This window comes from Amphibalanus amphitrite, unplaced genomic scaffold, assembly GCF_019059575.1.
Source record: "Amphibalanus amphitrite isolate SeventyFive unplaced genomic scaffold, NRLGWU_Aamphi_draft 000050F_arrow, whole genome shotgun sequence".
Taxonomy (NCBI): domain Eukaryota; kingdom Metazoa; phylum Arthropoda; class Thecostraca; order Balanomorpha; family Balanidae; genus Amphibalanus; species Amphibalanus amphitrite.
In genome coordinates this window covers 397,201-418,079 of record NW_024881546.1, presented here as the reverse complement: position 1 = coordinate 418,079, position 20,879 = coordinate 397,201, and the positions used below count along the sequence as shown (strand labels likewise).

At 48.7% G+C, this 20,879-nt stretch overlaps 1 protein-coding gene across 1 annotated transcript in view; it reads left to right on the top strand.

The window, feature by feature from the left end:
- Positions 1-2,158: 2,158 nt before the first annotated feature.
- The window catches only part of LOC122377756 (homeobox protein Hox-B5-like), a 91,549-nt gene continuing 72,828 nt past the window's right edge, over positions 2,159-20,879 (top strand). The window contains exon 1 of the mRNA XM_043358148.1: positions 2,159-2,179. The gene's annotated coding sequence lies outside the window, so the exon portion shown is untranslated. The remainder of the gene's footprint in view (positions 2,180-20,879) is intronic.

The following is a 20,879-nucleotide window of genomic DNA, read 5'->3' as shown; positions in this document are numbered from 1 at the left end:
CAACTTCCAGTATTTTCGACCTTCGCACCTAAATCGTAAACGATATTATTGCGTGAGTAAAGGTGAAGGTGCAAAGCTGAGTCATTCGTTGGAGTGGACATATCAAATCTTTCGTGAGAATGGTGTGGGTGGTCTGTTCTTTCTCAAACTTCAGTGACCACTCAACGAACCGCCATCGCATGAAACCACGGACGACCTTTTGTCTGAAAACAGTGGTGCCAACCAAACCTAACTGATGGTGGCGACTCAGACCAGTGCCGGCCAAACGGTGAACTGCAACTGACAGCGCGATCACTTTACGATGCTTGTTTGTGGAGCGGTTCCAGCCGACGTTAAAATTGTATCCTCCTGTCTGCCAGGCTGGCTGAGGTGATCGATTTAGGCCGACTTGACATGAAGAACATTTTGAGCTTGTGGGATTGTCTACGCTTTCCTCGGCACCGATGAAGCCATCTATTTTCCTAGCGGATCAGCCGCAAATGCTATCAGCTTTTCTTGCTGTTTGCTTAGCGTGCAGATATCGTGATCATCGCAGATTCGATGCAGATGCAGGTCTGTATGCACTGTAAAATGTTTGCCGATGCTGTTCTATAGCAGGAAGGTAAATTTCTTGAACATCGCAAGGTTTAACCACAAAAAAAATACTTACTTTAGTCGGATAAGAGCTTCAAATTGAGGATCCACTCATTCGTGGTTTAACTTCTTTTACGTTGAATTAAAATGAAATCGGACTTACTCCACAAGAGTTCGTTGGGTCGGAGCTTTCGAATTGTATTACAATTCTTCGTCAGCGAGAGTCGTATCGGATGTTAAGATCGAATCGAAGGTACAGTGCGGATCGAAGTTCGATCCGCACTGTACCTTCGATTCGATCTTAACATCCGATACGACTCTCGCTGACGAAGAATTGTAATACAATTCGAAAGCTCCGACCCAACGAACTCTTGTGGAGTAAGTCCGATTTCATTTTAATTCACAATTCATCTCCACATCATGTCTTTAAATGTTCTTTTACGTTAATGACTCAACCAACTGTCAATGGTGGTTGAAATGATGTTTGTGGAATCGATTTCACCGGCATTTCGTTGAAATTCTTTTTTTTTGTCATGAATAAATTTGGGATAGAGACTTGAAATTATATTTGTGGTTAGATTAAACTACTTATGTTCATAGAGGCAACACATCTCATTTTTGTCAAATAATTTCGACCAACACTGAATATTCTAACATTCATTGGTATCGAACGATACAACTGAAGTTGAAGATCTTACATAACGGTTCGGAAAAAAATCACAGAAATATTTTTCTTTCAAACAAACCGAGGAGAATGAGCGCAGCGAGCCCTGTCGGCGCCCTTTGTAGGTGGAAATCAAACGCGTCCGCACCGCCGGCGATCGCAATGAATCCATCAGCCATTGCGTCACTGCGTATTTGTATAGGACGCAACTGCAGAGCGGTCGCTTTCAGTTTGTTTTACCTTGCCGTGGTTTATGAATGTCCCAGCCAGCGGCCGGCTGATGCAGCATTGATTCTGCCGGTGGGCAAAACAGTGACAACTAGCCCACGCCGTGTGCCAGCAGCCCGATTGGTGCCAAGGCGAGGTCAACGGGGTGCCAGGAGCGGTGTCTCACCCTCTCCTGCCAGCAGTAGCCTCCTATCTAGCCTCTATCGAGCCGCTCTGTCGCTCACCCTCTCCCGGCGCCCCTGGAGGCGCGCTCTCTCTCTCTCCCCGGTACCCCTCCCCGCTCGGCGGTCCCCTCGTGTCCCGGCTGCGTGCCATACGCTCGCTCCCACACCGGTAATCATTGGCGCCGGCGGCGGTGCGCGCCCTCCGATTGATTGCAGCGGCAGCTCCTCTGGCGCCGCGCGCGCCGCGCCCGCGATGGCCCGCCCGCCGAGGGGGAGGCGTCAACTCGACTTAATGGTGCGGCGCAAGACAACTGCGGCCCGACTAATTTCGAATTTTCTCGTCGATTTTCCGGCGCCGCCATTGGCTGCGCAGGCGCCCACGTGACCAGGCGCATCACGCGCGTTGTAAATCGACCAAAGCATCACCTGATAAAGTGGTCGTAAAGATAAGGGAGGCTCATCTGGGCGCCGGCATTCGCATTGTGCTGACCGCGTCCGCGCCGGAGGCGACGGACGAGAACGGGGTTAAGCTCGCCTCCTGATATCTGAGGTAAGGCGAGAACACTGTCTGCGAGCTGCGCCCGAACTGATTGTTTTTCCTCGCCAGAGGACTGGTGCGTGCCCAGCTACGTGATGTTTTCCCACTTTCGGGCACGGAGAATCGGAAAAGCAGATAAGTCACAGAGCGCAGGGCGCCATGTATTCAATTTTCTGCTCGGTCGTTCGTCTTGTAGAATGACTTTCTGTTAGCTTATCTGCGTCGGTCGCGTGCAAAAACCGCACCCGGGAGATTTATTTCCGTCTTGATAACGTCACATACGTTGAAAACTTTTATTCTGAGCACCTTTTTGCCGCTTGCCACCCTTATTACTGTTGCAAAAAGCTGCTGTCGGCCTCTGTGGCCGAGACGCTGTTTATCAAATCTGACTGCTGCCCGTGCGGGGCTCGGCTGGTGGCGCGGCCCAGCATGGCGCGAGCTCAGAGCAGGTGTCGGACGCCCCTCCGCCGCCCATGGACCGCGGGCCGGCCATGGGAACGGCTTCCCCTGCCGCCGCACTGGGGTGCCGCAGAGCCGGGGTGCAGGGCCGAGTGACCGTCACCGCACCAAATTGCATGGCCAAACAGAAACCGCAGCTCATTGAGCCCGGAAAATATTTCCAAGTTTGTCTGTGGGAAGATAACTCTATGAAGTCTTGTCAGAGCTAGGGCATATAAATTGCGGTGAGCTATTTAGATGTAAATTGTCGCATTTCGTTCTGTGTTTGAACTGGCCGACTGAAATTGGCGCTCGACTTTCGGCCGCCGTCTTCATAAACAGTGCCTTAGCGTTGATAATGTTATGAATCAATTTAATCGCGTGTCCCGTCACAATCACACAGAGGCGCACTCGTATCGAATTACAAAATAACACAGCGGAATTTCGTGCGGCAATCGCCATGATGAATGCGCGCGACATAATGCCAGGTATCGGGGCCCGGCGCCATCGCGCTCCCACGGTAATTGCGGTGGCGGCCGGCGCCGGCTCGTTTCGGTCACCGACGCCGCCGCCGGTAATGGTGCAGCTGCATGTGCACGCGGCCCCGCCCGCCGCGCCGCCCGGCCGGCCCTAAACACAGGATCGGGTGGCCCACAAACAAATCATTCGCCGCAGCCCCGTCCCGACACTGATGTGTGAAACGAGCCGGTGGGCCGACGACTCAGCGGTTTCCTTGTCATACGAGGCCGTTCGGCAATGACTTAATCGGAGCTTTTTCGCAACGTTGAGTGATAAAGCTCAATTTAGACGTCCTGGGGACTTTCCGGCACAATTATGTAATGAGAGCCTGATTTTTTGCAAACATAATTTGTTAATGGTTGTATTTTTATGATAGCACAAAGTGAAATCAATCTGTTTCATTATGACGTTCAGTTTCCATGAAAAAAAAATGATTATGCGTTTATATGTCACTTAAAAGACATTGTCAACCGTTAACTGCTTTGATTTGGCTTCTGTATTTTTGAATCTGAAAAGTCACTTTTACGTGAATTCAAAATTGTCATTTTAGTCAGACTTCAAGACATTTCTAATGGTGTTATTAAACAAAACCGAAATTGTTTCATTAAATATCAAGCGAAAGAGCAGAAAGTGATATTTTTGCACACCTTTTTTAAGTGGCAGAGATGTGGATTCAGCGCAGTGCATTCCGTGTTCCTTTCATGGCCTCCTTGGGTAATATCCAAGAATGTTTCTATCCAATTCAGCTTAAAAAGTCCAGTATAGTTTTCTTTACTATCTCGTATGTTGCCTTTTATCACACTGTGACTATAGTGTATTGATGTGCTTTAGTCATCATTTATGTAATGGCGTAGACACTTTAAAATCCATGTCATGGAAAGTCTCATACATTATCTACCTATCTAGTTAGCTGTTGCCGTTGTTGCCGGTACGAAAATGACCCTTTTCGACCTTTTCATAGGCATCGGAAGTCATCCGAATGATCTTTGCTTCCCAGGAATGTAGTACTTTATGACAACTCAGGAAGTCACAACTGTATTCAGTTTGCGACAAGTGGCACTGTTGCATTTGCTATTGAAGCAATCATGTTTTATGTCGACGCCTGTGCTATCATTCCACCATTCGTTTGCAAATCTGCAGCAATGGTGTCTTCTTATCTGACCGCTGACTTTCTATAATACCCCATATTTTCGAGACGGTGTCCGACATTTCTACGGCCTTTCCTGAAAGCCATAATTACCCGACGCCATTTGAATCAGTGGGTGGCGAGGATTTAGTGGCTGTCCAGTGGGGAAATAATGGCCTTTCTTTGTTTCATTGCTCGGTACCCGCCGATTTTACGGCTGCCGAGGGTCGGTCTATTATTGGTGCTCCGTGACGCCCTGTGGACCACGTTCAAAATCATTTTCGGCATTGTTTTCGGCGGATTCGTCTCGAATGTATTGAGGTCAACCGCCATTAGCGGAAACCCTTATTGAAATGGCTGGCTAACGGTTCTAAAACAGTTTTTGAAAAGTTCGGTGCGATGTTTATCTTTTGAGCAATTTCTGGAGTAAATTTCCTCAAGCAAGCCTACGTTTTGCTGAAGATACCTACGCAACTTTAAGGGTACAAAAAATAAAATTTATGAAGATCTGATTTTATCAAACAAACCGTTATTCGTGGGCTGATTTCAACATTTCCTCGTCTCTTCCCTGGCCAGTTTTGCGGCTTTTCTTGGTTGTTGTGCCTAAATCTGCGTATTTGGAACCATTCACTAGCTGTTTGCTTCATATAAGTTCATACAGTACTTGTTTTTGGGTTACTTTACTCAAAGCACTAAAGCAAGTATTCCCTACCATAACTTTGTTTATTCAGATAGTCAAGCACAGGTATTCGCGGGCTAGGCCGATAAAGTCTGTGGGTAAGACATGAATATTTAGCATTCTAATGAAACACGATATTATCATGCAGGTAGCAAGAAAATGCAGCGGTGGTTTCGTTATGCAGGCTTAACATTAGTTGTACCACAGCAAATGCATGTGATAGACTGAAATAGCGATGTGCAATAGGCACGTCAATGAATGTGATTTAGTTTGTCGTTGAATCATGCAATAAATTCACCGTTATTATAATGATGAAATATCTGGTTATTATCAATAATGACGAACGTCGAATTTCGTATTTAAGTCAATCTACATAGTACTATTTCCCAAAGTTTGATATTAGTGCATCTCAATTTAAATTGTGTTCAACATCTTCGAAGAATGATTGACTAGTTTAAAAACATGCAGTTTATGCCAGCATGCCGAAATTTGTCGTGGCCTGGGATCATTTGTGTTGAGAGACCGCTGGTTGAAACTTCACAATGAAACTTTCATCCAGTAAAAATGTATTCAAAATAGCTTAAACGCTTTTCGCTCATATAATTATCATGAACATATTCCAAATGTGTCTCATTAGCTAACGTAAGGCAACTAATTAGCGGCATTGCCTGTGCAAGTTGCACGGTCGCTCTGCCGTGGGCCTCCGTTCTGCGCCCGCCCATGCTCTGTGACCGTGAAGACTGATGAGCGGATGCTGCCGTTAACAACGTGCAGGCCCGATCCGCTGGATGACAGTGCAGTGTGCAGATTGTCGGCGACAAGTGTCAGTGCTCGTCCCGCGCCGTGCGGCAGCCGCCGCGGCCTGTGCCGCCGCCGCCGCCGGACCGGCAATCCCGGCCGCCGCCGCCGCCGCCGCCGCCGCCGCCCGGCCCGTGTTTATGACCGGAGATCGGTGTCGCGCGCCGCTGATCGCTCCGCCACCTCTTCCGGCAATCGGTGTCGATGCTCTTGCACCTTTGCTGACCTACAGCAAGCGTTTTACAAAGAAATGTCGCCATTATTCGGCTCGGACTATTCACCAGCCACGAGAGTACCCATTTGCGTCAGGCCGGATCGTAACGCAGACTTTACGACGCAAAGCGGCCGGGCCGCTCGGGCCGGGCCGAGCCGGGACGGGCCGGGACGAGGCGAGCTGCTGTCCCGTGCTACCTGTTACGGCCGCCGTCCTGGCAGCTCGAACCGTCCGAGCTGCGGCGAGACGGTGGCTGCGGCCCGTGATAGCTCCCAGTGACGCTCATAGCTCGGCGGGCCGGGTGGGCGCGCTTTGGTCAGGGAGATCACACGGGTCGGGCCGCTGGGTCGAGGTTTATGACGAGACTTTGTGGTGGAAAGTATGCCGGATGAAGCGCCGTTGGAGGGTTAGTGTGGCATTAAACCAAGAAACGAGGTGGTATTTGGCCTAGTGATGCGGTGTTATGGTCCCCCTGTCCCTCCATTGACTAGTTCGAGGGCAGTGCTAACCACTGGGCGATAATGTTATGTCAGCTACTAACGCACCGGGCACATGCTCGCTGTCAAATAAAGTGATAAGAGCACACTTAGCTCATCAGACCTGTTGAGTCTCACAGTTTATGTTACGGGTATTCTTGGGTATTTTATGGATATAGTAAACTTTATAGTTCCAGGGTCTGAATGGAACGCCGAGCGGGATCCTACTATGTCGTAAAGTTCGGAGTAACGAGGTAACAACGAAAGGAAATGTCCTGGGGAAGGTCAGGGTCGATCAGAAACTTTTGCTCTCGCAGGGAACTTGGGCGAACTCACAGACTAAGCAAAATCAAACGCACATGCACAGAAAGAGATAAAACTCGACTTCTGGCACAATAAAAATTGCCAGCCAGCAATCAAACCTACGAATGCTTTAAGTGAACAGCTTCCATCAACTATGATCACAATATTTGCTGAAAATGTCGAAATATACTCACTTTTTGGCTGATAATCTCTCCTCCGCCACCGCCGGGCGGGCGGCGGCGGCGGCGGCGCCCGGCCATCTTGCCGCGTGGGGCCGTAACTGCCGACTTTGCCGACTTGTGCGGTCCGCAGCCCATAATGGCCGCCGCGACTGGCCGGCCGCGGCCTCACGCCAAGGGCTAGTTATTGGTTTTTCACAACATTTTATGATATCTTAAATTGCTGTTTTGGGGTATAGTGATAGCTTGGATGATTTGATGGCGCTGTATTATTTTGAATTGTGGTTTTGTGCATAAATCACGCATTGTTGGCCTGTTATTAGTGAACTCACAATGACGGCACATATGAATTCAATTTTAATGCAAGCCTGCATTTTGTTTTTCAGCTAAATGTTTATATTATATTTTTATGAATGCAAAGAGCATTTTGGTCTTTCTTTGCTTGATTTCGATATTCATCTTTACCTCGTAATGAGTTTATATTGTCCATTCAATTAATGCGTGTTTTCAGACATGCATACAACGGATATAGGTTCACCTTCAAGGAATTTAGACATGAATGGGTGTTTCGTCTGTTCTCTCCAAATATATCACAACTGTTGCTTTAATTGCCTATATACCTACTATGTATTGGGTATGACTTGAGAGGTTGAGAGAGGTATGAAACAGGTTACAAGCACAGCCAACTGCTGATCTTTCTCTTAGCTTGATTTGTTCTCTGAAGCATAACTGGTAGGTTTGAAAATAGTATTTCAAGAAAAAGATGAATACAAACTCATTATGAAAACATAGCTGCATATGGAAAGCGATTCTAAACGCTGCGGGGGGGGGGCAGTTTCTCCGAAATCCAAAACCTACTCGGGTTTCCATTCTTTATGCGCTGCTATGCAGTGTAAATCGAACTTTTCCTATAAAGGAAAGTTGTCTAGTTTTCTTTTTACAGAAAATGTTACCCAAATTTTCCTTTATTTGGGGCACCACGGGTGAGGTGGGGAGGGGGCAATTTGCCTCTAATACCCTCCTGGGTCCACCAAAGGGTGAATACAGAAAAATGACGTCAAATATGCATATGCTTTATTAGAGCATGATGAACTCCATTATACAGTGTACACCTTTATTATGTTTGCAGTATATTGACATTTGATTGCCAAGTATTGCTGAAATATTATATTTTAGAACATTTGTAATGTGTATACCACCCCTTGCTCCAAATAGCATAACAAGATTTACAAAGCAGCGTGATTAAGCCAACTTATAATCTCCATATTTGCTTTATAGTGGAAACCATTCCAGTATTGTGTATAGTGCTGAACTAAATAACACTTGTGGCAAGTAGCGTAGTACAAAAGAAGCCTATTTTTTAGAAGTAGTGCATTTGGTACGAACTTTATTTTACCCTGGCCATCAACGCAACACATTGCCATAAAAATCAAAATGCGTCCATCTGTGTCGTCAAAGTCTTTATATTCTGTTTTAACAGCTGATTTTTTTTTTTTTTGTAGAAACCGTTACTAGATTTGAGAGACCCTGTCCTGGCTCGTCCTCTATAGCTTCTGTGAGCTGTTTTATCCTTTTCGGGATCAGAAGACACGGACGCAACTTCACTATGATCATTGCTCAGCACCCTGAAAAGAAAATGGGTTACGCTGTTCCGGGCAATGGCCTAAGTATTGTTTGCAGTGCACAAGCATCTGTCTTCATTCACGCAATGTAGCTGGCCGCAAATAGCACGTTTCAGCGTTGCTGTAGCGCTGAACAGTACCGCCGCACTACACTGATGTAGTGTCTCCCCTGCAATTTCGATCACTGTGTGCGTGCGAGAGGGAGGGGGAGGGAGAAGGCAGCCACCCTTGTCCTTGGCCCGTCCGCCACAGCGCTGGCAAGCGGAACGGCGCAGGACACACAAATCAAACATGTTTTTAACGCAAAGTAAGACTTCACGTGCGTGGTGAGATAACATCTCTGTGTGTCTTGGTGGGGCGCGGCTGATTTAGAGCCGAATATCGACAGATGTACGGCCGAATGGCGCTGCAAAACAAACGGCAAAAACGCCCTCGGCGCTGCTGCACCTGATGGCGGCGAAATTGATTCAGATTCGGCCACTGCTAACGAGCGCGGTCGCGGCCCCTGCTGTGAGATGTCTGCTGGGCCTGCGTTATGCACCGGGCCCATGCAACAGCGGGCTTTGGGGCGACGGCACGGCGGGGTGCCTGCGGCGACGGAAGGGTGCGACTGAGTCTTATGGTAGCAGAGATGTCTGAGAGGTGGAGAGACATGCAATGAGCTGCCAGATACCCACAGGCCAAAAGATGTTCTTGGAAGTTATTAGTGAGCAGCATCCGAGCAGTGATCCATTTGACTTATGAGCAGATCACTGAACCAGACCGTTGGAGATTCCACTGATTTTGCGGTGTTGTCATTGCATTTGCATGAGTCTCACCGGCCTTAGAGCGGATGAATGTTGAGGGAACATGACTTTTCGTGCTGGCCATCGGGTTCTCTGCAACGCTGTAATTATTCGGAAGGCAGGAAATTAATGTGACCAGCCAGAGCTTATTTCTGCTAAAGGCTGTCTGTGACGTAGATTGACTGCACTCATTAATGTCGGGAAATTTTACATTCCGCGAAACGCCCGCGCCGTCAATCTAACCTTAACGGCTTTTTAATGAAAATCTACCCCCAAAAATGCAGCACAAGAATGATTTTGTGCTTCCGATTCCGGCAGAAATTAAATTCTTTCCACGGCACCACATCAATCAATACAAAGCGCTCTTTTGGATGATGCATGTGCTATCTAAAACGCATCTCCCTATTCCAACGGCGTGCGCCAGATTCTTATTCAAATCCATCATGCTGAACTTTTGCTATTCATTTGACTGATGGCCCACCGATTCAGCGCTGGGCCAGCTTCTCCCGAGCTCTCCACATCCGGGCTACTTTAATCGCAGGAAGCCGCCATTAGGCAGATTCAATTCATTTTGGTAAAATCTCAGTCCGCACCAAGCACCCTCGGGAGGAATGATGCGCCACTACTACGATTGGGCCAGGGGCCGTGATCCACAATAGGTAACGCACGCCAATTAATTGGCTGCACGTGTAACTGGCTCTCATAGACCCGGGAACAGGGGGGGCAGCGGGGGCGCTTGCCCCCCCAACTTGGGAGCCGAGGGGGCGGCGCCCCCTCTACATTGAGGCAGCGAGAAAGGATCTTTCCTCCCTTTTCCGAACTTCTTTCCTGCTTGTTTCCTTTATACAACTAAACATCAACACACGGCATTTTACCTTGCCATCTGAATGGTTTCTGCTGATACAGTATCGATTTGACAACATGCTATTGTCATTCCGCTTTGGTTTGGGCCTGACCTTGGCCATAAGTTTGGCAGTCCAGATTTTATACTGAACCATTTTGAGTCAACTTTGAGAAATACGTAAAGCACAACGGTGGTAAAATCGTTGCTATAGGTATATCACAGTTAACCCGCTCCGGGTGTGAGGGATGGGTGTGGGCATGGGCGTCGAAACCGGGGGGGACGGGGGGGACGCGTCCCCCCCAGTCGAGGAATCCGGGGGGGACGTCCCCCGCAAAAATATCCCCATGAATGATTTAAAAAGTGACCTACGACATTGGTGTATTGTCGTTTTGGGATGAAATTGCGGATACCTACTCGTAAACAAATTGAATCTGCGAATTGCTGACACTGTACCCTTGCTTACAGGGCTGCGGAGTAGATGATTTTGGTAACTCCGACTCCGGCTTAAAAAAAAAAAACGCTCGGAGTCCCCACTCCATCTCCGACCACGGCATCCCTCGGCCCGCATCGGAGTGAAAAAACATGTGATGTGATGCTTTTGTCTCTTTGAACGTTTCTTGGCACATTAAAAGATAACATTGCCTACGAGGTGCAGCTCTGGACTGTCCGTCCCAGGTCCTTGATAGGGAGCCAAAGCTCCAGTTGTAGGGGCGACCATTTCCAACAAGGGCTGAAGATCTGTCCCAAAGTCTCAGAGTGCAGTAGGACAACAGCTTGCAGAGACGGCCACACATTTTACCAGGGTATATAGAACAACGGGTACACCAACGACGCGGAAAGCGCCCATTTTACCTCGACAAGTTACAGAGTATGTGATATATTTTTGTATATGGAAAAAATAGAGTATTCGATTCTGACGGGTAAAGCCAAATCCATAAAACAGTTATTTTTAAATTATATGTACCAGAAATAACATACTGACCATAGTTTAAAACTTAGTCTAAAGTTAGTTGAAAAGCGTATAGTTGATACTAAGATGGAAGGAATCAATGGAAGGCGGAAATGGCGCACCTGTTTCATTCTTAACCCGCGCACCGACGGGGGTCTGCGCCAACTTAGTACCGACGGGGGGGGGGCGGATGACCGCCCCCCCTTAGATCTCGAGAACGAAGCAAGATAGCGACAAGCGGTAAACGGCATCGGATGCGCACGGTCAAGATCTACAATTTTTACTAAGGTCATTTTCAGGTCAGGTCAAAGATGACGTCACAGGGGTCGAAAAAGTCAAAATGGCGGCGCTAAATATGGAGAGAATTTTTCTCGAATAACTTTCGAATTAGTCAAGATAGGAACAAACTAAGGGCATCATCGTGATCCTCTCGTCAATCCGCATCGAATGATATATATGTTGACCTCGAAAGGTCAAGGTCAAAGGTTGACCTCAGGTCACGTGACCTCGAGGTCATCATGTATATCATTCGATGCGTCTTGACGAGCTGAACACAATGAGACCATCCGCGCGTCTGTATCTTGTTCCTGTAGGGAGTTATTGGCCAAAAACCTTTGGTGACCTTTGATGACGTCACATGACCTCACAGCTGCCCAACAGCAAAACAGACCTCAAGGTAGTGAAGGTTGATCGTATATGAAGTCATGTATGGTATATGGGGCCATTCCGACCCGTTTTAGTGGTAAAAACAGGGAGTTGATTTTTCCCCCATTGACTTATAATGGGGAGGTCGCGAAATTGACCTGACCTTAGGTCACCGATATCAAAATTCCGAGATATACAAATTGTAGCTACTAATGACCTAATAACATCCTGCGACTTTCAAAGGCCTCCGACATCTACTGTAGCTCTGGCACGGTGACAAAGTTGCAAAAAAGTGACTTGAGGTTGGGTCATTCAAAGTGACCTGGTGACCTGACCTTGAAATGTAGGAGGTTCAAACTTGCACACCATGTGTAAAATTGATAAGGGAATAGTCATACCAAATTTCGCGGCGCGTAGCGCCGCGGTTTTCCCGCTATTCGCGAAAAACCTCAGGGGGGGGGCGGATATCCGCCCCCCCCCCCCGTCGGTGCGCGGGTTAAAATGTGTTCGCAAGCAGGAATTACGTGATGCTAGCGACATCTATCAATGTAATCTGGGACGCTGATTGGCTGACCGAGTCCGTGAGCAGGATCACTCATGTACGCCAGTACAGGGTTGAGGCAATGTGCGCATGCGCAGGAACTTCCGCTCTCACGGAGGGGCTTTTGGTACCTCGGGCAGCGCCCAATGCTTTTTGGACCTGTTATGGCCTCCGCATCGAAAAACGCTAGATAAAAAGGTTGTAGAGGAGGCTTGAGCCTACCTTTCTCCACAATAATATCGGCACTTTATCTTTTAGCTTCCGTGTGAGGCTCGCTTGAAAAAGGTCGATTTAACATGGAAACCCTATGGGGTAGTAGTTTTTGAGCGCCCATTTGGCCTAATGCTACCAACTGTTACTGGCTACCCCTGCATTTTACATAGGATATTCGTAATAGTCAAGACCTTCAGCTCACTCTCAAACGGCCCTCTTCCCGTTCGAGGACGAGGCCATCCGACAGCATAAGGTCTCACCATGGCCCTTGAACGTTTGATGCTTGAGGGTGAGAGGACCTCGTCCTGGTCTGAGAGAGCCCAGGAGGACGTAATGCTCAGTATGCCCCTACATTGGTCTTACCATGACCCCTACAATCACCACAGCCAACAGAATCTCCAGCTCTTATTCGACCCATCCTCGGGGATGACGTTGACTCTGACTTCAGAGTTGAGGTCTGTTATACGATTTTGGTGACTCCAACTCCGTATCCGACCAAAACCGTCGACTACGACCGAAGTCGACTCCGACCCCGCAGTCCTGCAGCTCCACTGCACAGAAGTTGGAAAAAAGCTGTACCTATGGTTAACAGCGGTTTATAGAGGACCACACGATTTTTTAGAGGCAGGGCTGCTGGACTTGGTGACCAGACCCTAACTGTCCTGGTATCAAACTTATTACGCAGGATGCAAAATTTATGCGTTTTGGGAGTGTTATGCCAAGAGTTTTTGCCAATTTTCGCGGCGCTTTGCGCCGCCAATTCATGCACAGGTAGAAAAGAGTGTGACTAATAACGCCTCCACGCGAGAACATGAGAACATGTGTATTGTGTATGCGTTACAAGTAGTGCATAGGCCTGAAATTGTACGGTAAACTAACTAACTTTTGGGTTTTTAGTCAGCCAATCCGTCCCCCCCAGTCAAAAATCCGTGGCGACGCCCCTGGGTGTGGGGCAATGCCGTGCGGCGTGCACTGACGTGGCGCCCTTGGAGGGCCGGTATGGGATTAAAGCTCAGAGACACTAAGGACTTATGTGGTGCCTTCGGTTACCGGTAGCACCCTCAGAATCACCAGCGTAGGGCCCTCAGAGCCGCCGGTAAGGGGCCTTTAGAGGCACTGGTGTGGGGCCGCGCATGCAGGTGCCGGTGTGGGCGCTCAGAGGTGCTAGTGTGATTCCCTCAGAGGCGCCGGTGAGGGTCCTTACAGGCGTTGCTGTGGGCCCTCATAGACGCTGCTGTGGATCCGTTACAGACGGGTGTGGGGCCCTTATAGGCGAGCTGCTGACGCGAACCCTCTACATATAAGCCGGCAGGAGGTCTCAGTTACCGGCAAGGGGCCCTTAGGCCGGCAGAAAAAGTAATGTGGGGTCCTGAGACCGGAATGGTACCTACTGTCAGACGCCGGTGGGGCCCTCAGAGTCACCGGTGTGGGGCCCTCAAAAGTCACCAGTGGGTGGCCTTTAGATGCACAGGTGTTGGTTGGGTCCTCAGGGTCGCCGATATTGGGCTTTAATAGGCACTGGCCACTGGTGTAGGCACTCAGAGTTGGGGTGTGAAACCCTCAGAGACACCGGTGTGGGCCCTCATAGGCGCCAATGAGGGCCCCCACAGTTGCCGTTATGGCGCCCTCAGAAAAATAAGTGTGGGACCATCACAGGCGGGAAATGCCCCTAGAACTGGCCCCTCATTGGCCAGTAAGAACTCTCAGAGGCCTGTAACGGGCCTTTGGAGACCACCGAGGGGCCCTTAAAAGCTGCAAGAGGCCCTCAGAAGCCGGTGTGGGGCCCTTATGGAGATCTTAGTGTGGCTATTTAGGGCCCATGAAGTGCTCTAACGAGCCCAATGGGGCCCTTCTGAGTCGAAATATGGCCATCGTTAACCCTCAGCGGTCAAATGGCGCCGCAGGGCCTCTCGGACCCGAGGGTCCCTTTGAACCCGGTGTGTGTAGGGGGGGGGGGGGGGGTACGTGTCCCCTTAGACCTCTAGCAACGCCACTGTTTCATATGCATCATGTCAGGTATTTTTGGCTCGCCCCCCCAACTTGAAAATCGTTCCCGGGCCCCTGCTGGCTCTACTTTGTTCCAACGCATAGGGTGCAACATATTAGACGCGCAGCTATGGATATTTTCAATGAAGCAAATGCATCTACTTAGATCCTATACTTAAGCTAAAAACTTGCAGAGCTAATTTATAAATGATATTCGAAAATGCTTAAAGTTTATAACAAGCAATTGAACCCTCTACTTTGCTACTTTATTTTTAAAGAATGATTATCATATAACTGAATACTCATTTAAATGAAAGACAAGAATAGCTGGTACCTTTTTAACTGTTTATTTTTCTTCTTTTTAAGAAATGATTGGCGATCTATTGATTTATAACCGCTCTCACTTTCCGTGTATCGCCAGACAGCTAACGACTCCATCTGTATTTGCCCACGCGCTGAGCGATTGTCGGCCTGAATCATCAATCCGATCGACTGTTTATCCCTTCAGGGGATCTTTCGGCCGACTTCAAAGGCCGCTGGCGGCGGAAGTGCCGTTGTCTTCTTTGGCGCCCTGCTGAGCATCTGGCGCTGATGCCTCAGCTCCCATGCCCACGCGCTGGCACACGCTCCCCGCCATACGTCTCGCAGATATTGATTGGATTCAGCCTGTTGTTTGTGGCGCTCCCGTCGGCAGCCTGCTCTCTCTCTCTCTCTCCTCTCTCTCTCCCTCCCTCCGCGCGCCGCGCGCCTCCCTCCCCTCCCCTCCCCCTCCCCGCGGCGCCCCCTACCGGCCGGTCAGGTGCCGTGCTGACTCACGCGCCGCGTCGACCAATCAAACGCTCGTATTTCAGTGACGTAGCGGGAGCCGGCGCAGACGTAACCGGGATTTTATGGCCGCCGCCGAGTGAAAATGGCCGCGTTACAGGAATCTTTATAGTTATGGTTTGTTTTTATATCTTTTCACGTGGCGGCAAGTGGAGCAAGGTCGTCACCGGGCAGTGCGTGGCCCAGAGTTTGGCGATGAGTTGAGCGACCGGCGACAAGTTGTCTGTGCGATCAGCGCGGAAAAATGGCCGCGGGCGGCGGCGGCGGCGGCGGAGACCGGTCGATACCCGGTCCGAGCGGCCGGCCCGCGCGCCGAGCGACGACGTCGTAACCGCATGCCGAACATGCAAATTCCCCGCATGCCGTGCAGACTGGCCTGCCCGCGGCGCGGTCGAGGTGCCCACTCATCGGTCGACCCCGCACCTTCCCAGGTCTGAGCTACCACGCCGCTACACCGCCGAGGCCGCTAGTGGTGCAAGTCTGCCAAAAATAGCTCCACCGGAGCGCGGACTTGAGGTCACCGGGGTGCTAGAGCGAGAGGCTGAGCCGAAACTGGGCCGTGGATGGAACACTGCTCGTTGCACTTTCAGCTGACGATCCGTTATTTGCTCTGCATGGAAATTATGCACGGGAAGACAGTGGGCGATTACGTGGGGTGGCCATTTGCATGGATGATATATTTCCTGTGCCGCTGCTGCAGGCTCAGTTACGTGAACTCACCGTCTGTATCACTGACTCTTCATTAGCGGGACGTTTGTTATATCTTTGGGCAGTGGCGAAGCGGCATAATGACATTCCGCGAAGCAATGAATATGGTACGGAATGAATATTGTCTTACACTAAGTGTTATTTTATACTCATAATGGCATATTAAGTAGCAGGTTTTTAATTTTAGGAAATTATCTTTGCCTATAATAAATAACACGCTGTCCCAGACACATATAACTTATAACAACAAACCTTGGACAACATTTAGGTACTCGTTTTAGTGCCTCGGTCCACATGGTATTAATGTCTTGGATTGCTGCTACACCCCCACATAGATCATACAAACGGGTATGCTAGCGTAAACAGTTGATGAGTGGGTACAGCGAGTATTATTTCAAATTAGTTAAGTCAGCCTAGCAGTTTGCCTATTTCAATTTGATTACATCAATTTCCGGTCATTTGGATGAGAGCAGCAGCCTAAGCAGCCTAATAACCTAAGCAGCCTTTGAAATAAGAACCTTGTAATTTTCAAAATTTGAAGCTTGAAAGAAAACATCAGTGACTGGACACACTGCCTGATGGTCAGTATGTGCGCCTAAATCTGAGCCCTGTCACGTGTGGGCAAATCACATTATCCGCGCTGACGGGATAGCACGCAATAACTCCAGCTTACCCGGGCAACTCCCACCACGCCGGAGTGACGAGTCCAAAGGCACCACGGAGGCGGTTTGCACATTTATCACTGCTCGGGGTGAGAGGACTTCATCTGTGTACGCGGTCTCACGGGTCAGAGCAGAGTTGCTCGACCCCCGGGCCCCGAGGTGTCGTTACTCATGCACGAACCTCCAGTCGGAAGCAACGGCAAAGGATGCAGACCGCCGTGGCTACAATATTTAAAGATTGCTTCGGTATCTTTTCAGATTGCATCTGACAGTCTGCCGCCTGATTTCGTGGAAATACCAAATTAGCTGGTAAGGGTAACCAGATTCCATTTTCTTGTAAGAAAACAAAACGACTCATTTTTCATAACAAAAATGATAAACTTATCAAGCGTGGATCAGTGCAGTTTACCTTCAATATACAGGTCGAGCAATAAAAAGTGTTGCCGTGTCATGACAGGTGCACACAAGCAAAGCACAAAGTCCAGGCGTCACCCAAGGACCATCCCTTCCTGTTTACGTGCATTTCCATCAAATTGGAACCTGCGTGTCTCGGTGCCTTTCAGCGTGCTTCCCTAGTTGAACAGTTGGGCACAGCCGGCCGATGTGGCGTGCCTCCCCAAACCGATGCGGCGTGCCTGCCTCCCCCAGCAGTGGCGTGTCTTCCCTGGCCAGTGGCGTGTGTTCCGTGGCCGGTGGCATGCCAGCTCTGCCGGCGAGGCCGTGCCTCAGGCCGGTGACAGCGACACGCCTGCCTGAGCAGCGTGGCTGACAGGTGCACCTGACAGGCCCGCTGCTGGGCGAGTTTCGTCTCCTGACGGGCACGGGACGGGCCGAGACAGGCACGAGATGGGCACGGGACGGGCGTGCTACGAGTCTGAGGCGGAGCAGCCAGGCACAAACAATCCAGAGAGGTGGCTCTACCCAAGCCTTGGATGCATAAAGCAGTCTGGAGAAGAACTGAGACCAGACTGAGGCAAGACTTAGACAAGTCTGTAGCGATACCGAGGCCTTACTGAGACGCTTGAAAGACATTATTTGAGCAAAGAAAACGACCGAGGCCCAAAGGCACCCGGCATCCCCAGCTGTCTTCGAGATAGTTGTAAGGTGACCCAATGATAGTCCAAACTGAGCGTTTGGTCACTGACCACCAGCGCAGCGACTTGTAACAGCATTCACCTGGCAAAAATAGGCGCAGAAAGACAGCGAAGACGTCACGGACAGAGGGCCGTGAGACGTTTGGACAGGTGACAGGAGACAGCCGGACGTGAACCAGACAGCTGTCGGGAGACGAACGGACAGCTGATGGCGGACAGCCGGACACGAACAGACAGCTGACGGCGGACACACAGACACTCGGACATGGACGCCTTGGACGTGTGTCGACTGCTCACTGGTGCCAGCCCACCCCGATGGCTGCCCCTTGACAGGCCCCTGCTGCTGGTGGGAGCCATCTTCAGACGACTGCTGTCGCTACCGTCGCATGAAAAACAGCCACCCTGCCCCCCGGTTCCCACCGCCTGACTCTCTGACTCTTAGAGCGACTCCCTAGACTCTCCGAGTCACTCGCCACCCAGCAGCTGTGCAGTCTTGTTTAGTGTTGTGCCTCGTCGCTCTCATGGATGGATTTTGAGCTACAGCCACTCTCAGTTTCCATTTTCACTGGGTAGAACTGGAGTCAGGCGTGGTATGCGCTTTCCGGCACTGGGATTTCAGTGGATCTGTTCTGAAGTGCACCCTCTGTTGTCTTACCAAATAATATTTTAATAACCGCCTCATTTCAACTTCAGCAAGCCTTACATAGCTCTCCAGCATAGCTCTTTACCTTAAAATGATCAAAAATATTTTGGGAGGTAAAGGTTTTCACAGTAGATCCGCTATTTCTGCGGTTTCTTCTCCCCAAGCTCTGCATCTCGACTTTCCGCCATTATTTGGTCACGCATAAGTTTGATCGCACCAGGTTCGACGCCCGCCTGCTGTGTATGCGCTGTAACTCAGTCACTGCCGGTCACAAGTGCCACAGTGCGCCGGGATTGCCTCCGCGACGGCGTGTCTGACGCAGCTCGCAAATCATAGCCACCCAGAGTGCATCAAAGGCGGCCGTCTGCATCGTATGCAGTTGTTAATTTGAATGACGGCCTCGGCATGTCCGGTTGGCGAACAAGGCCTCTGTGTGGAGGGCCTGTGATGGTCCTGTGGTGACCGGGGGGTATGCGGGGCTCGGGCGTCAGGAGATGGGAACGAAGGCGTGTCAGGAGCAGGGTTGTATACCAATCAAGTCGATTGAATTGATTGATTTGATTCAACGCGTATTTTGAGTTGATTGGATTGAGTCGATTGACTTTTCGAGATGACTGGTTGACTGACTCGTTTGACTTTAGCGACTGGTTGACTGATTTGATTCCCGAAAATTAGAGTGACTCGTATGATTGAGTCGATTGAATGGAAAGTTGAAATAAGTTTTAGTTGACGAAAAATAATGACACCAATTGATGACATCAAAGATCACAAAACTACACTGAAAACTGCTTGTCATCACAACTGCAATATGGGGTAGATGGCCAAATAAAGAACAGGGCCTAAACATGAACAGCCAACTTTGACTTTCAACTGCAATAACTGCTCCAATCCTGTGATAGAACCTGGCGGTGCACCTACCTACCTTTCTGCACTCAGCAGGAAACTGTTTTTTAATCCAGATGATAAAGTGCAAGGCCCTATATACTAAAAAAGTGTGATTAATTACTAATTCACATCTCCACATCTCCTCAGAAACAACCCACTGAACTCTATAAATATCTGAAACCCCTACAAAAATAACTGAAACAAAAGCGCCGTTTTCGTCTCGCTAATTACGTTTACATTAATAGCTAATTTGCTGCATTGTTTAATTTGCAGCAGAACGTTTGTTGATCCTTTTCTCCTGAGAGCCTAGGCATAACATATTTAATATATTTCATTTTCCTTAAAATATTTTACCGAATATTATTAAGTGGTTTTATTTCAAATGAAATAATAATTAAAACGAAATTGGTGTACTGTACAACCGATTTATTTTATGATGATCTACCATACTACATGATAATCAATGACGTCATCTTACCAAAAAATCAAAAGACGTAGAATAAGGATTTATAAAAGCTTAGCATACTTCTTGGCAAAACGTTTTCTTTGTTTTTTTTTTTCGCAGTCGCACCAACCAAGATTACTTTACTACTCGCACCAACGGCATTTAATTTTCCTTGTTCTTCTTCCTTTGTCCTTAACTTCCTGTGGTTCCAGAGTCCCTGTCCTTTCCATTTCCTTTTAAATATATTTTTAATGCTCATCCCTATCCCCCAGTCCTAACAGTTTCAAATTGTATTGCAATAAAATGTTTTGAATTCTTCACATATAACCTATCTACCTTCGTTGGTACTGTTGGTAGCCAGTGACACATCTAGGCAGGTAAGTAGGTACCTACCTGCTTTCCTGCTGTCTTCATAAAGCATACCTAATGAAGTTGTCAAATTTGTAGCACATTTTCAACACTTTCATATCAATATGGTGTCAGTGTGGCATGTAACCTAGCTAGGTTCATTATGTTCAGGGTTCAATTCAGAAGAGCTCCGCATAACTCACATAAGAGACAGACGGGGGCTTTACATGGGGTAGATGGCCTGATGACTTAGCTGGAATATGGCCAAAATTAAATTGACAACTTTTAGGTGAAAGGTGGTGATTTGGGTTAAGGGGCGTTTGTTGAAGTCAACTACTGGGTTATTTTGCACCCATTAAATGAAACTTCTGCTCCAATTCTACCCATTGAACCTCAATATCATGATCCACCTGTCCATCACTAGGTATCCTTCCTTATTACAAAGAAACTTTGAATGGCATGGCAATTTATAATTTTAAATGACAATATTTTTGTTTCTTCTGTAGGTAGGTAGGTAGGTAGGTACACCAGATTGCTATGGACACTTTTCCAAGTTGGTGGGGCAAAAAACCTAATGTATATCTTGGTTTGAGTCGTTTGATTGAGTTGATTGATTCCTTTCATTGTCGCGTTTGAGTCGATTGAATCAATTCCCGAAAACTGCTCTGACTTGATTGATTTGATTGGTTTCCCAAATTTGTCGTGATTGAATTGATTGCTATTGATTGAGTCGTATACAACCCTGGTCAGGAGTGACCCACTGAGGGGAACAGTCATTGAGGAGT